Below are 15,610 nucleotides of genomic sequence, written 5' to 3'. Positions count from 1 at the left end.
CCTTGATCCTCAAAACAGTTGAGTTTTATGCAGGAAAAAAAATTTAAGGATCTCCAGAAGGTGGTGATGTATGTCTTTAATCCCAGCTCTTTAGAAACAGAAGCAGGCAGATCTCTGTGAGTTCAAGGCCAGTCTAGTCTACAAAGTGAGTTCCAGGACAGCCAGAGCTACCTAGAGATACCCTGTTTTGAAAAACAAATCAAAACAACAAAAAAGAGTTAAGGATCTAGTTTCATTCTTCTACATATAGCTAAACAATTTGACCAGTTTATTGGTTTCTTTTATCCAAAGTATTCTGTTGTATTCTTTGTCAAAAATTAGGTGACTATAAGAATGTTACCTTATTGATCCTCAATTTTGTTGTATTGATCATTTTGTCTTTTTGTTTGTTTTTCTTTATTAAGAAAATTTTTATTCATTTTACATACCAACCACAGATCCCCCTCTCATCCCTCTGACCGCCCTCCTCCAGCCTTGCCCAACCATCCCACCCTGCATGTCCTCCTCCAAAAATGTAAGGCCTCCATGGGGAGTCAGCAAAGCCTGGTATATTCAACTGAGGGAGGTCCAAGCTCCTCCCCAGCATCAAGGCTGTGCAAGATGTGGAGAGGTTGCCTTAGCTGACCTATCCCTGTAATCAGATTGGCGAATACCCTGTCATCACAGAGCCTTCAACCAATAACTGATGAAAGCAAATGCAGAGATCTATAGCCAAGGACCATGCCGAGCTCCAGGAGTCCAGGTGAAGAGAGGAAAGAAGGATTCCATGAGCAAGGGTCATCAAGACCATGATGGGGAAATCTACAGAGACAATCTCACTGAGCTAGTGGAAACTCATAAACTTTTGACCAACAGCTGTGGAGCCTGCATGAGACTAGACTAGGCCCTCTGCATAAGTGAGACAGCTGTATAACTTGGTCTGTTTAAGGGTCCCTAGCAGTGGGATCACGTTCTATCCCTGCGGCATGAGCTGACTTTTTGGAGCTCATTTTGTCTTTTTAATACCAGTACAACAATGTTGCTTTTAGTATGAGCTTTGTAAATAGAATTTGAAATCAGGACATTACTTGCCACATTTTCTTTTTATTTAGTTTTGTTTTGCTTTGTCCTGAGTCTTTTGTGTTTCCATGTGAAATTTTTTTTCCATTTCCTCTGAGAAAAATGCTTTGGACTTTTAATAGATATTATGTTGATTCTATAGCATAGCATGGTTTTGGTACAATTGTCATTTTAACAGTATTAATCTTGCCATGTTGTGGGATGTCTTTCTGTATGCTGTGAATATGTGTTGCTCTCATTGCTTGACTTAAAAAAAAAAGCTACATTGGCCTATGGCAGGGCAGGATGGAGCCAGGTAGTAAAATCCAAGAGAGACAGGAAGAAGGAGGGAGATGCTGCTAGCTGCCACCAGGAGAAGCAAGATGTAAAATACTGGTAAGCCTCAAGCCATATGGCAAGGTATAGATTTATAGAAATAATTTAAGATATAAGAGTTAGCTAGCAAGAAGCCTGCCATGGCCATAGTTTAAAAATTATATAAGCCTCTGTGTGTTTGTTTGGGTCTGAGCAGCTGCAGGACTGGGCAACACACAGAAAAACTTCCAACTACAAACCCATGGACCAGTAACGTCTTTCTTTGTTCTGATATTTGTTCTGATATCTTTTTCTTCAGTGTCTCCAAGTTTTTATTGTACAAATCTTCCACTTCCATAATTAGATTGTTAATAGCTTGGCTTTGCTGTTGGAAAAGACCAAGAATTTCTTTGTTCACTCAGCTATCTTTTTAAAAAAATGTATTCTCGTGTAGATACATTACAAAATCTTTAGTTGACTCAGCTTTTGTTTTGCTTTATTCATCACTACCTGGAAAGTAATTCAGTCCACATAAATTTCAAGATCAAACACCTTAAATTTGTCACATGAAATCTGAACTGAAAAAAATGAGTAAGTTCTAAATGTGAACTTATACTAACTTAACCCATTTTAAAATTTTTCATATATTTATTTTTTTTTTCATTTGATCCAGGACCATCAATAGTTTTCCTTTAAGTATGTTTTCAGAGTATAACTTTCTTTAACCTTTCTACCTACCTCTTTTTATTCCTATCTTAATAGCTCATCATGATTTTGAGTTCTTGGTATACTATTTGCTATTGAAGACTACTGGAAATTAAGCAATACTTGGCAATTGTTTTAAGGACTTTGAGGAAAGAAGGATTTGGGAGTAGAAGAACTAGGTATCTTTTCTCAGCATGCTATATTAGCCCAAATTTCTTTGTAGTGATATTTATCTATAATTGGAAAAATGTTCTTTAGTATTTGTATGTAATGATTTTTATGTAACTATAAAAGCAACATTCATGAACTACCACTTTCAGTCCATAGATTATAAATAGGCAGACTTGGATTTGTATGTATCTTTTGATGTTTTCAGTATATTAATTTTGAAAAAAAAATTGTGAAGTGCTCTGTGGAACTTCATTCAGTCGTACTATTTTTGTTTCAATCTTTGCAGAATTTCTCTGACTACTCATCCCATCTCTTTCCTATATCTGTTATTTTCCTAATTGCATGTTGTGTATTAGGCTACTCCATTATCTTAAGCACACTTTGACACAGATTACAAAATTCTTCTCCCTTATTCCATCAGTAATTGAGGCAAATCATGACGGAGCCATTTTTTTTTTTTTAGGAGTGATACACCTAATGTCAATATGATGTGCACTTGAAAAGAAATAATTGTGCCATATAATCTACAATGAAATGTATTTTCTTTACCAATTCTGGGATTGATGGAAGAGATAACAAGTACATTTTTAGCAAATAAAGAGCAATGACATTGCTTAAGTCATACAACTGTATCTTCAAGTAACTTACTTGAATATGTTATATTTTCTCTACATTTCTATAAGAATTTTGTTTCCTGACAGATACTAATATAAGCAGAATTGAGTGAGAGAGGGACTGTTGTAATCAGACTGTCCCCAAAGTTAGAGTCCATGTCCAGATCACTCCCTATAAATGGTCAAATAGGACTAAAAGGTCCTAGGAGTGACCTAACTTTCCTGCCTAGCTCCAGCATATCAGTCTACCATTTCCATCCAGAAGCCCCAACTTACCTGGATGATACAAGAATGATAGATCAGAAGGCAAGATTCTTCTGCTGAAACAAAGCAGGTACTCTCCAAAGGGTATACCCTTGGTCTTCTGAATAGCTGCCAGCAGAAGAGAAACCACTGATCAGCCTCTAGTGAGTGAGAGTTTACTTACCCAAATGTGATAACTGAAAAACAGCTGCATCATTTATCAGCCCCATCATGGAGGGCTACCGTAAGGAAGCTGCATTATAGCGTCTAGCTTTGTGTTACTCTACTTCTTGTATTTCGAGCACCTCTCAAGACTGTGTCCAACTTGCAGCCAGAAGGAAGCAGGAGGCAGGATCCCAAGTGAGAGCCTCATGACTCTCCCCAATCTCTTTCACTATGGATTGCTGCCAGGTCTATTGCCACAGACATGCATCTAACCGTTACTGCACCTCTTCACTGATGTCACTACCATGACTGTCATTCAACACTATCTGTTAATGATGCTAAGAGATAATTATGTCATACCTGCAGAAAGATAACAGTAATTTTAAAGTTTCCTGAGCAGATCAAGAATCTAAATTATTGTATTAACCTTCATTATATCATATCTGTACTGTGATTTTCTTTACAAAATGGTTTGGTGTACAAATAAATTAATAAAGATAATTGTTAAAATATTTAAAGAATTATGAGAAAAATCTTTAAAGAATTATGAAAAAATCTTGAAAATTGATGTAAATTTTCCAGATTTGATTAGATGAAACCAACTTTTTATATCATGTGTAATAATATACAAACTACTTATAAGTTAATATACTCTAATGTATTTTCAATGAAAGCAAAATATGGACTTAACAAGAAATATTTGTAAATTTAGGATTATATGCAAACATATAAATACAAACATATTTATATTTAAGAACAATTGGAGAAATAAAGAACATGAATTTGAAAGAGCAAGAGGGTACATGACAGGGCATGGAAGTAAGAAAGGGAGAGGAGAAAACATATAATTATATTTTAATTTGAAAAAATAAAGTAATAGTTAAAAGATAAATTTTAAAAAAGAAAAATCAAGAAAGTACATAAATGCAAAATATAATCTATATTTATTTTTAAAATGAACTTCCATTTTCCATTTATTTATACAGAATATTTCCTTTCCATGTACAGCAATGTTCATGAATCTAATGAGATTATTTATAAATACCATCAATGTACTGTTTCTGCTTTCAATGTATTTTGGGCTTCTTTCCAAATCGGTACATTGAGATCTATCCCATTTCTTTTAAATGCTGCATATTATTTTATTATATGACTATATCACACTCACTATGCCATTACTGTATTACTGGACATTTGGGTTGCTTCCAAGTTTTGATATTACTAAGGGTGTCCTAGGGAATATTTTTATATTTTTATCTTTGTGTGCTACTACCAGAATTTCTATTATGTGAATTCCTAGAAATGGAAATGCCAAACAAGGGTTGGGCACGTTTGTTAATTGCATTGAATTTTGGTAAACTTTCATCAAATGTTGTAATAACAATTTATGTGCCTTCTGAATAGACAGATTATGTTTCCTCTGTATAGAGTGTTCTTACTATTTTGGTTAAGTTTTAGCACATCTGACAGGCCTAGTAATTTTTCTCAATATTCCAAATTGTTTCTGAATTTTAAACTATCTCACTTTTACAAGTTTTCCTTATGTATCCAATATCTGTCTTTTGATGAGAAGTTATTGTACACTACTTAAATTTTTGAATTATTTCTTGAAATAAAGAAAAACTTAATCTTGTCAGAATTATACCATGTACAAACTAAGGGCCAGAAGTGAAAACAAGATTCCCAGACCTTACCAATCAAGCCATGAGTAGTTGAGCCTGACCTGCAGACATGTGGCACCTAATGCTTAGTGACCCATGTCAATTTACAATGATGGGCAATTTCATAAGAAATGAGTTACACTGTAAAATGTATTACTTAGCAAGGTAACAAGAACACCTGCCTCCTTTGATATCAGCCTACACAGGAGTCCCATGAGAATAAGACTATAGCTTCTCTGTGTACTGCTAAAATTAATTTCCATTCCCTTCTATGGCGTGCTGACTTCTTTCGGAAGTTTATCACCATATTACTGCAGTTTACTCTAGTGGATTCTCTCTTTGTCTGGTCACGTCTTGCTTGATAAATTTCTTTGCTGTTCACATCTCTGTCTCCCCTTCACCCAATATGATGTTTCTCATGCCATTCTTTTGGCATATGGGGAGATCTCCACTTGGCCTCCCTTGACCACATTTTAACAGTGTGTGTGTGTGTGTGTGTGTGTGTGTGTGTGTGTGTGTGTGTGTGTGTGTGTGTTAATAAATCATTTAGTGTTTCTGAAGTATCTGAGGTCTGTTTCCTAGGATAGGACCTTATCTTGGCCAGAAGACCATTACACTGTAAGCAGTCCTACTCCTATTCTTGGGATAGAATCTGAGCCTTACTTCCCACTCACAGCTGTAACTGTTTGACCTGCATTACTTTGGAGGGAACCTAAGGCAAAGAGAAAGGACTGCTTACTCTGTTATGAATGTGAATTATCTGTTGTTTTCCCTTACCAGCACCATTCACTCTGTCATGTGCAACTCAAATAACATTTGATGCATTTTACAGAGGATGCTCATCCAGGGTGAATCTGTATGAATTTGAGGACTCCCTCTTCCCTTTCCTTTCTCGATCCTCTTCTTTCTTACAGTGGTACCCACTGGTCCACTGATTGAGAAGTAGCAGAGCATTGTGTCCAGAATTGACACTCACCATTTCCCTTAGCAGGCTTTCACTTTTCTAGGATTTGAGACTACCTTTTCCCTTCACAAGTGATATGCACTAGCTTTGGTTTAAGTGTCCTCCCTGGAGATCAGTGCAGCTTCACATGCACACACACACACACACACACACACACACACACACACACACACACGTGCATGCACACACTTTGTTTATGAATTTTGATGTTTAGGAATTTATAAATGCTTCAAGTAAAACCAGATTTGTTTTTCTTTCATAAGCCATATATCCTCTTTTCTTAGGGGATTCCTGGATTATTTTACTACCTCTGTCATTTTTGAACAACTGGGGAACTGTCATCAATTTAGAATACCATTTGAGTTAACATTGCCCCTCATAGATTTCATAATGAGACCGATGCCCTCCATTTTCTCACCTTTGGATTATATTGTCTTCTGGATACCTTCTCCACAGTGGGTTCCTTTTTGCCTTCTGCAGCATGGACACTTTCTTTCATCCTCTGCTACTGCCTGCAACTCCTTGTTTAATCTTCCACTGCTACAAAGCTTGTATGTTGTCATGTGAGATGTTTCCTCTCTTGGCCTGTCTAGTCTGTTTCTAAGAGGGAACTGAATTCAGATGTAGGACTTCCAACCTCACTCTTGTCTTCCCATTCTTGCCTGGAGATGCTGTTAAAGTGTCCTGCTAAGTGTATTCAAAGCACTGGCTTTTGTATCCAAAGTTGCAATAAAGGGTTTAAGATATATAGGTGTCGGTTTTCTCCCTTGTGCTTTGATCATTTGATTTGACAGAAGAATATAACATTTTGAAAATGTTTTCATGGCAGTCAAGAAAGGATTTGCCTATGGTCGAGAGACAGCCGGGACTGACCTACTCTGGTGATGGGATGGCCAAACACCCTCGTAGTTGTGCCATAAACCCCATCCAAGGACTGAGGAATCTGGATGCAGACATCCACGGCTGGGCCCCTGGTGGAGCGCTGGGAGTCTAATTAGTGAGAAAGAGGAGGGTTTATATGAGCGAGAATTGTTGAAACCAAGGTTGGATAAAGCACAGGGACAAATAACCAAATAAATGGAAACACATGAACTATGAACCAAAGGCTGAGGGGCCCCCAACTGGATCAGGCCCTCTGAATAGGTGAGACAGTCGATTGGCTTGATCTGTTTGGGAGGCATCTAGGCAGTGGTACCAGGTCCTGGGCTCGTTGCATGAGTTAGCTGTTTGAAACCTGGGACTTATGCAGGGACCCTTGGCTCAATCTGGGAGGAGGGGACTGGACCTGCCTGGACTGAGTCTATCAGGTCGATCCAGTCCTCGGGGGAGACCTTGATCTGGAAGAGGTGGGAATGGGGGGTGGCCTGGGGGGAAGGGGAGGGGGGCAGGAAGGGAGCGAACAAGGGAATCTGTGGCTATTATGTAGAACTGAATAGTATTGTAAAACAAATTTAAAAAAAAAAAGAAAGGATTTGCCTGATGGAAAACAGGCAGAAGTGAGTCTAACTCCCATTTGGATAATTTCAAAAACAGAAGCTATATATCATGTGGCCAAATTTATTCTTCTGATATTGACCCTTGGGGGTCTTATTTTAAGAAAGTGTACATTCTCAATATGCTTAATCATCCAATAAGGATCTCTTGTATCTCACCTTGAATTTTCTGAAAGTGTGAGCAGGTAAACACAGTTAGTAGTTTCTTAGAATTTGACAGCCATGGAAGTACTTAAGTTTACATGGTAAGGTCCATTTCAAACGCTATAGTTGTTCATCTGAATGACTGTGTTTGTCTATCTTTAAGTCTAATAGTTTCTCCAGATCAGGATCAGACTCCTGTAGGGAGCTGGAAGAATTTGTACTAACGTATGGTAAATTTATGGTGATGATGATGATGATGATGATGATTTGTTCACTCATTCCTGATGTGTACTTTAAAACCATTTAAGTGGCTAAAATCAACACATATATATGTATGTGTGCTGTGTCTGTGTGTGTACATATGTGTAATTTGAAGCTAAGATATAATCACATAGCTTTCCCCTTCCCTTCCTCCCTCCAACCACTCCCATGTACTCTCTTTAAAATTCATAGTCTCTTGCTTTATAACAATAATAATAAATTCATAAATATAGCTTGCTTAGTCTGCATATTGTTACTTGATTGTATATGATTTAAGGCTACAATGGAAGGAAGAAATCTCATGAGGCCTCAACCCTAAAAAAAACTATAACCAACCAAGGAATGCTGAGAGTGAACGCTGAGAGGAGAAATACTCTTCCTCAGAGAAGAACCTCACAGTTGACTATGCAAAACCTTTCTTTTTCTATTTAAGACATTTGATATATCTTAGATGCTACTCTTAGCATTAGGAGGAGTTCTTAACTTCTTTCCTTGTCCCTCTGTTAGTTATTTACCTGCTGGAATAGAGCAGGGGCATGCTGACCTCGCTTTCCTGGAAGGCTGGTGGACATTTTCCTTTCTAATGACTTTCCTCAATAATGACTAGTCTCAAAATTTTAACAACTAATCAATGGCTGGTTAGTCAAAATCATTTAAATCTGGGTGTATGGGCAGCATTAAATAGTACCCGTTTTATTGGAATTGTTTGAGACTCAACAAGGAAGACCACAAACTAGAACTGAGCCTGCTACCAGAGAATCTGGATAAGCATTAATAGAGAAACCACCACCAGACTCAGGTCCTTCTCTGATCTACACTGGTAGTGACTTTTAATTATTCTATCTGAAGCAGCAGATTAATTTTCAGCACACTCATTACTGAAACTTGTAGGCCCTCTTTAGTGGACTCTGGTTCTATACACCTAAGATGGGATTCCACCCTGATAGAGCAATCTTTATGTCTGCCTTGCACAGTTTCTACAGCTGACTTTAGTTGCACTGTGTAAAGCACAATGAGGATACTATGGTTTCTAACAATTTCCTGTTTCTATTCTAGAAAATGATCTTGCTCTTGGCATTGAACTCTCTTTCTCTCTCTTTTAGGTGTCACTTTACCATATCCTTGCCAGAGTTTCCTAGCTGCAGGTTCTGCCACAGTCTAGAAACTAAAGGAGGACACTTCTAGTTCTCCCAGTTGCTAGCCAGTGCACTAACCAGGATCTATCTTTTCCTCATTGAAAGACCTCATGTGGCTATATGTCAAATGACTAAACATCAAAGGGGTCATTAATCCTATTAATCTCATTAAACCTCTATATCACCACACAATATAGATAATGTAATACGTAAGAGGCCACTGTATTGGCTCAGCAGTTAAGGGCCCTTACTGATGAAACTGGAAATATGTGTTTGAGAACTAAGATGCAGTGGATGGAGAACTGACTATTGCAAGTTACCCTCTACCCTAAATGCACATATGGTGGTAGATGTGCATATGCATGCACATATGCATGGATGCACACACAACAAATCATAAAAAATATTTTTAAAACTATTTATAAATTCCTATCACATTTAAAAATATGAATACTAACCCCAAAAAGGCTTGTTGTTTAGGCAAAAATAGCAATTGTTTGATTAATTCCCCTCCATTGGATTCATTGAAATTCAAGTATTGATTGCTATACCCCCTCCCAACCTTTTCCAAGACTCTTTCTGATCTCCAGAGAGTTTGAGAACTTCTGAGAAGGTTCCTGCCTATTATACCTGGATGTTTCCAATGAGTCATTAAGTTTCCCCAGGAGTTTTTCTTGTTTTCAGAGGTGGGATTGGAAATAAGGAAAATGTTTATTGCTCGGGAGTGAAAAATGATGGGGCAATAAAACCTAGTGTTATAAGGCTATATGTATCAGTTTTGCTAATTGGAAGGAAGTACATGCAGTTAGAAATTGAGAGAAATCCAGTTACTTCTGTAACTAATGTGTGAGAGGCAGCTCTTACTAAGTATTGCTCACTAATGAGCCCATGCTATACCTCTGTACCAGGCGCTAGAGTACCCTGGAGTCTCACTGTCCAACACATCCACTTTCAGTAACTTATAACACTGTGTAACCATCCATGTCTTTCACTGTAAATGTTGCTGTGTCTAAATGTTGTGCAGTTCTGAGTGAATAGTACCTCTACTCTCCCTCTGTTTGTTTTCTTGCTCTAATCTCCAATATTGAATAAGATACATAAATGGAAATTTAAAAAATATCTTAGATTATAAATATTTTCATGTTTCCTTCTCTTATGCCTTAATAGGGAAATGTTTGGAGAATCAAAAGATTGATTCCAAAGATGACTATAATGACATGTTTTTCAAAATATCAGGAAGAAGTGCCAAGGGATTATGCATCCTTTAGGCATTAAGGTATTTATTGTAGTGTCTGACTTAAAACACTTTCTGTTATAAAAAAGAAAAGTGAGTATGAACAAGAAAGAAGATAAACAAGCAAAGACTGAATGAAGGGAAAAGGGAAAGAATAGAGAAGAGTGCAATATAAAGTAAAATGTTGAATACCACAAAGTGAAGGAATTTGTCTTTACCATAATCTTTGATTTTTTTTATAGGGCTTGCATAGATTCTAGTAAAAAGTGTTGTTAAAGAGATCGGGGTAGCAACTAAAAGAGATGTGTACAATGATTTGTAATAGCAAAAGACTACGTACAATATTACTTCCTATCAAATTATTGATAATCTAGGAAAATTCACTTTCAAACCTGTGTTTGACATCATGACATGTAGTCTCTGTCTCAAACTTCTTCTCATTTCATGCTGGCAAAGTTGAAGAAGAGCATCACATAAAGGAATGATATGAGGGGATGTAGCATACATACATGTCCCCATCAAATTTCATCACTGAGGGAAGTCAAAGCAGGAACTCAAGCAGGGAAAGAACTAGGATGCAAAAACAAAAGCAGAGACCATAGAGAAAGTGGTGCTTATTGGCTTGCTCCCCATGGCTCGCTCAGTCTGCTTTCTTATACAACCCAGAACCATCTGCCCAGGAGTGACATTGCCCATAGTGGGGTAGGCCCTCCCATGTCAGGCATTCATCAAGGAAGTATTCCGCAGACTTTCTTACAGGCCGATTTTGATAGATACATTTTCATAATTAAGGCTCCCTTTTTTGCAGGTGACATTGGCTTCTATTAAATTCATAGGAAAACTAACCAGCACATCTACTATTTGAGAGTCCCAGCAGTAAATTCTGAAGTAAGTTCTGAAGAACCAAATAAATTCTAATTGAACTTAATTTTCTAAACTAATACCCCCTATGTCTCTCTCCTTGGCTTTTCTCTTTTCTTCTCCCTTCCTTTCTTTCATTCTTTTCTTCTGTGATTCTACTTTTAAAAAAAACAGTTTTCTTTTGTTATTTTAATAAAGTCTTATAACACTAGTATATGATTGAAATCAGTTTTTCACAATAACTCCATGGAATCTTCCCATAAGGCCTAAGGATGCCAAATCTGGAAATATGAGGCCAGGCTGAAAAAAAACTCAGTAACATAAGGAAAACCAACTGCTATGTCAAGATGAGTGAGGCAAAATAACTGCAGAATCTTAGAAAAGGTACTGCTAGCTATTCATTCATTCACCTAAAAAATACTCCCAGGGGCAGGGGAGAGAGCTCAGTGAAATGCTTCCCTTACAGGCCTGAGGACAAAAGTTGGATTCTCAACACAAATAGCTTCAAAGAGATAAACAAACAAACAAATAAATGAATGAATGAATGAATAAATAATAAATAAAGTCAAGTACAGAAGTGGGTGCTTGTAGTTTCAGCCCTACATAGGCAGATGAAGGGAGGTTCCTGGGACTTGCTGGCCAGCCAAAATATCTGAATGTGTGAGCCCCAGGTTCAGTGGAAAACTCACAGAGGGAGGTAGGGTTATGGGTCAGTGGGTGAAACTGTTTACTGCATAAACTTGAAGAGATGATCCCCAGCACCCATGTTAAGTTTGAATGATGACACATACCTATATCCCCAGTGTTTGCTGGGAGCTGAGGTAAAGGATGATTGTAACTTTCTGAACAATCTATCCAGCTGAAATACAGTGAACTCTAGACTCAGTGAAGGACCTTGTTTCAAGGGAATTAGGTGGAAATGATAGAACAGAAAGTTCTGTCATCCTTTGGCTTCGACATGTCTACAAATACACACACACACACACACACACACACACACACACACACACACACACACACCTACACCACAAATCATATATCACATTCCTCATCAACACATGCTGGACCATTGATCCAGGCAAACTTCAGGGACAAATCTATTGAACACTAATGATGTCATTGTTGATCACCAATGATATCATTGTTGATGACTGATGTATCTTTGAATGTTAGCTTTCTTTTGATTCTTTAGAACTCTCCTAGGGAGTGAGTTCCCAAATACAATAAAAACAGTGAGCCTAAACCATCTTTACAGACAAGGCACAGCACGAGTCGCCTGTGTTACCAAGGACAGGTAAAAACAGTGCAGTCGCTCAGATATCTAACTCCTTCCTCCCTGCCTCCAATTGCCCACTGCCACCTCACTATCTTTCCTTAACTATGGCTTATAGAACAACAGTACAATGATATCATGAATCATTTGTATTTTTAAAAACTATTGTGTATACCTAACTGACCTTTCCATTGGTTTGGCTTAAATATGGAAAAGCGGTTGCTAAAATAAAGTATTCTATGTAAGAGTTCACTGTGAACATTGTACCCTTACAAAATAAATATGCCATCTATTCTGAATAATGTATGTATATAGCATGTTAATCTTTCATGACATACTCTTATCAAGAAGTAAATCTTAAAGCACAAAAAAGTTACTGCATTTATTAAAATGGGTGAATCAATTTAAGCTTTCTTATGGTTTGTCAAATTTATAAAATATTATATTTCTCTTCAGATAGAATTACATACTGTGTAGCTCAGAGATAATCCCTATGGTCTTGGCATATGTTACTTAATTGTCTCAGAAGGAAATGCCATAAATAGCATGCTGTCATCCCCCACAGGCATTGGCTCATCTGTCACAGTGGGGGCTCCAGACAGGGTGAGGTGCTCTAAGACATTGCTTAGTCTATGTAAATCACAGCCATTACTTCTTACCACTTCCCAATTGGTCAATTATGTATAAACATGTGTTAATAAAAATTTGCCTCTGTGCCTCTAAGGTACACACCCATAAAGCCATGTGAGTATGATAAAGTATAAATGGCATGCATTATTATCTGATTTGACCTACCTCATAAATTATGATCCAAAGTGCCTCTATAGAAACAAAACTCTAGGAAAACTCCTAATGCTGTGGGGCAGGGAGCCAAATGATAGAATGTAAAACAATAAATTTCTTCATGTCTTTGTAGTTTTGGTGAAAAAAAACTTGATTTTTTTCCCTTAGAAATAAAAAAAGCAAACAATATATTAAATCTTAAACCACAGAGGCTTTTATGAGATTTGGAATTCTTAATTTCCACAGGTGATGGAACCATGGAAATATAACTCAATTGTTGGCATTAAATACAAAAGAAGACATTATGTGGAGTTTTGGAAAAGTTTAAGAATAACATATTTTAACTATTTTTTTAATTTTTTTATTTATGTGTCTGAGTGTATGCTACATGTGTATGGGAGAGTATCTATGGAGGTCAGAAGCTTGTGTCTGATTCCCTGGAGATGGACTTATAGATGGGTGTGAGCCTCCAGACATGGGTACTGGGAACTGACTTCCTATCTTCTAGAAGAACATGGAATTCTTTTAACTACTGAGCCATCTTTCCAGCTCTAATTTTTTTTTTAGAAAATAGTTTATGGTTATTGTAATGATGGGCAAACACCTTTTGAGTGGATTTCTCCAGGTTGAATTCCATGTGCAGCTATTATTAGCACATTTCAACGGGATGCAAAAGAACTTTAGAATTACAAAGCCTGAGTCAAATTCCTCTCTCTATTTTATGAAGAGTACACTACACTAAATATATCATTTAGTTGGCCTGAATATCTTCCTTTGGCAAAATGTACATTATGATGATGCCAATCCACATCACAGAGTTGTAAAAACAAATGAGGTTAGTAAGAAGAAAATGCTACAAAATTGTGTGGTCTATATATAATTATTTTTGCAAAAAAACTCATTTAAAATATTGAGATATTCAAGAGAAAGATTCATAAAGGTGTGACTATCTTTGTTTGATGTAATAAATATAAAATTGCTTCTTGAAATAAACATTTATTAATGTTTATAAAACAGTAAATTAGGCTTGAACATAATCAAAATTGGCACAGTAACGATTAGTTATTTAATATACACAAGATACTGCCCTAGGATTATATTCACACTCAGTAAACATTTTAATTATTTATTTGTACATTTACTGAAGTACAATGACAGGAAGTGCCCTGCACAACTTTGGTGTGTAATTTGCTATATTTGGACATACACAAAACTTCATGATGTGTAGCATGGATCCTAATTGGTCTTATAATAAAAACCCAGAGCCAGATATTGCAGTGAATGCTGAAAGATTAGAGAGACAAAGGAATAGGCCACCACCACTACAGAATGCTCAGGCTGAAAGGGAGGTGAGATCCTGTCTCCATGAATCCTCAGACTGAATGCCTCTGAGTCCTCAGCTGAAAGGACTCCAAACTCCTATCTCCTCCTGCCTTATATTCCTTTCTCTGCCCAACCATATCACTTCCTGTTTCAACCTTCCTACTTCTGGGATTAAAGGGATGTGACTCCCAAGTACTGGGATTAAAGTCGTGAGCCACCACTCCCTAGCTCTGTTTCTCTTTTAGAGTAGATTAATCTCATGTAGATCAGGATGGTTTTGAACTCACCAAGATCCAGATGGATCTCTGCCTCCTGAGTGCTAGGATGAAAACTGTGTGCCACCACTGCCTTGCCTCTATGTTTGCTCCAGTGGCTGGCTCTGTCCTCTGATTTTCAGACAAATTTTATTTGTTAGAGTACAAAGTATCACCACAGTGCTGAGCTATATCTCTATGGCCCACATTTCATATCACGAACTATACTACACAGCAAAACCTTCCAACTTACTCATATAGCATACTGGAACTTCACACCCTTGGAAGTTTCCCCCACCTTCCATATTATGATGACTGCTAAAAAATTTGAGTTTCTCAATTTTAGATAACTCATGTAAGTAAACACTTGTCATTTTGTAACCAAGACATAAGGTTACTCCAGGTACGTCTATGTTGTCATCAATGGGATAGTTAACTTATATTTTAAAGATGAAATACATACATACATACATACATACATACATATATATAATTAGAATATATGCCTAATGATTTGTATGAACAATATATACATATGTGATATATAATTAACCTGTTCATCCAATATAATTAAACTTTCCATATATTTTTTCCATGTCTTGGTTATTATTAAAAATGTTACATGGGATCACAAACTTTTCTCAGGAATCTCGACTTCAGTTTTGACATATAATTTAGAATGAAACCTAGAGGCAAGTTAATATAATCCCCAAATAAATGCCAGTATTTCTAATGCTTCTTTGATCCAAGTCTTAAAGACCTGGAATTCATTAAACTCTTCACGACTTCTTTAGGTTTAATGTAGTGTGGGTACCAACCATGTGTACATAACTGTCAAGCTAGATTCAATACAGACTGGAGGTCACTTCTAACAACAACTCAAAACACAAGCCAAAATACACAGACAGAACAGTCATGATTGAAACTTCATTGAACAAGGCATATCACTACCCGCAAAACTGAAAACTGATC

The sequence above is a fragment of the Peromyscus maniculatus genome, chromosome 4 (genome assembly GCF_049852395.1).
Source record: "Peromyscus maniculatus bairdii isolate BWxNUB_F1_BW_parent chromosome 4, HU_Pman_BW_mat_3.1, whole genome shotgun sequence".
Classification (NCBI taxonomy): domain Eukaryota; kingdom Metazoa; phylum Chordata; class Mammalia; order Rodentia; family Cricetidae; genus Peromyscus; species Peromyscus maniculatus.
This window is presented reverse-complemented; position numbering follows the sequence as displayed.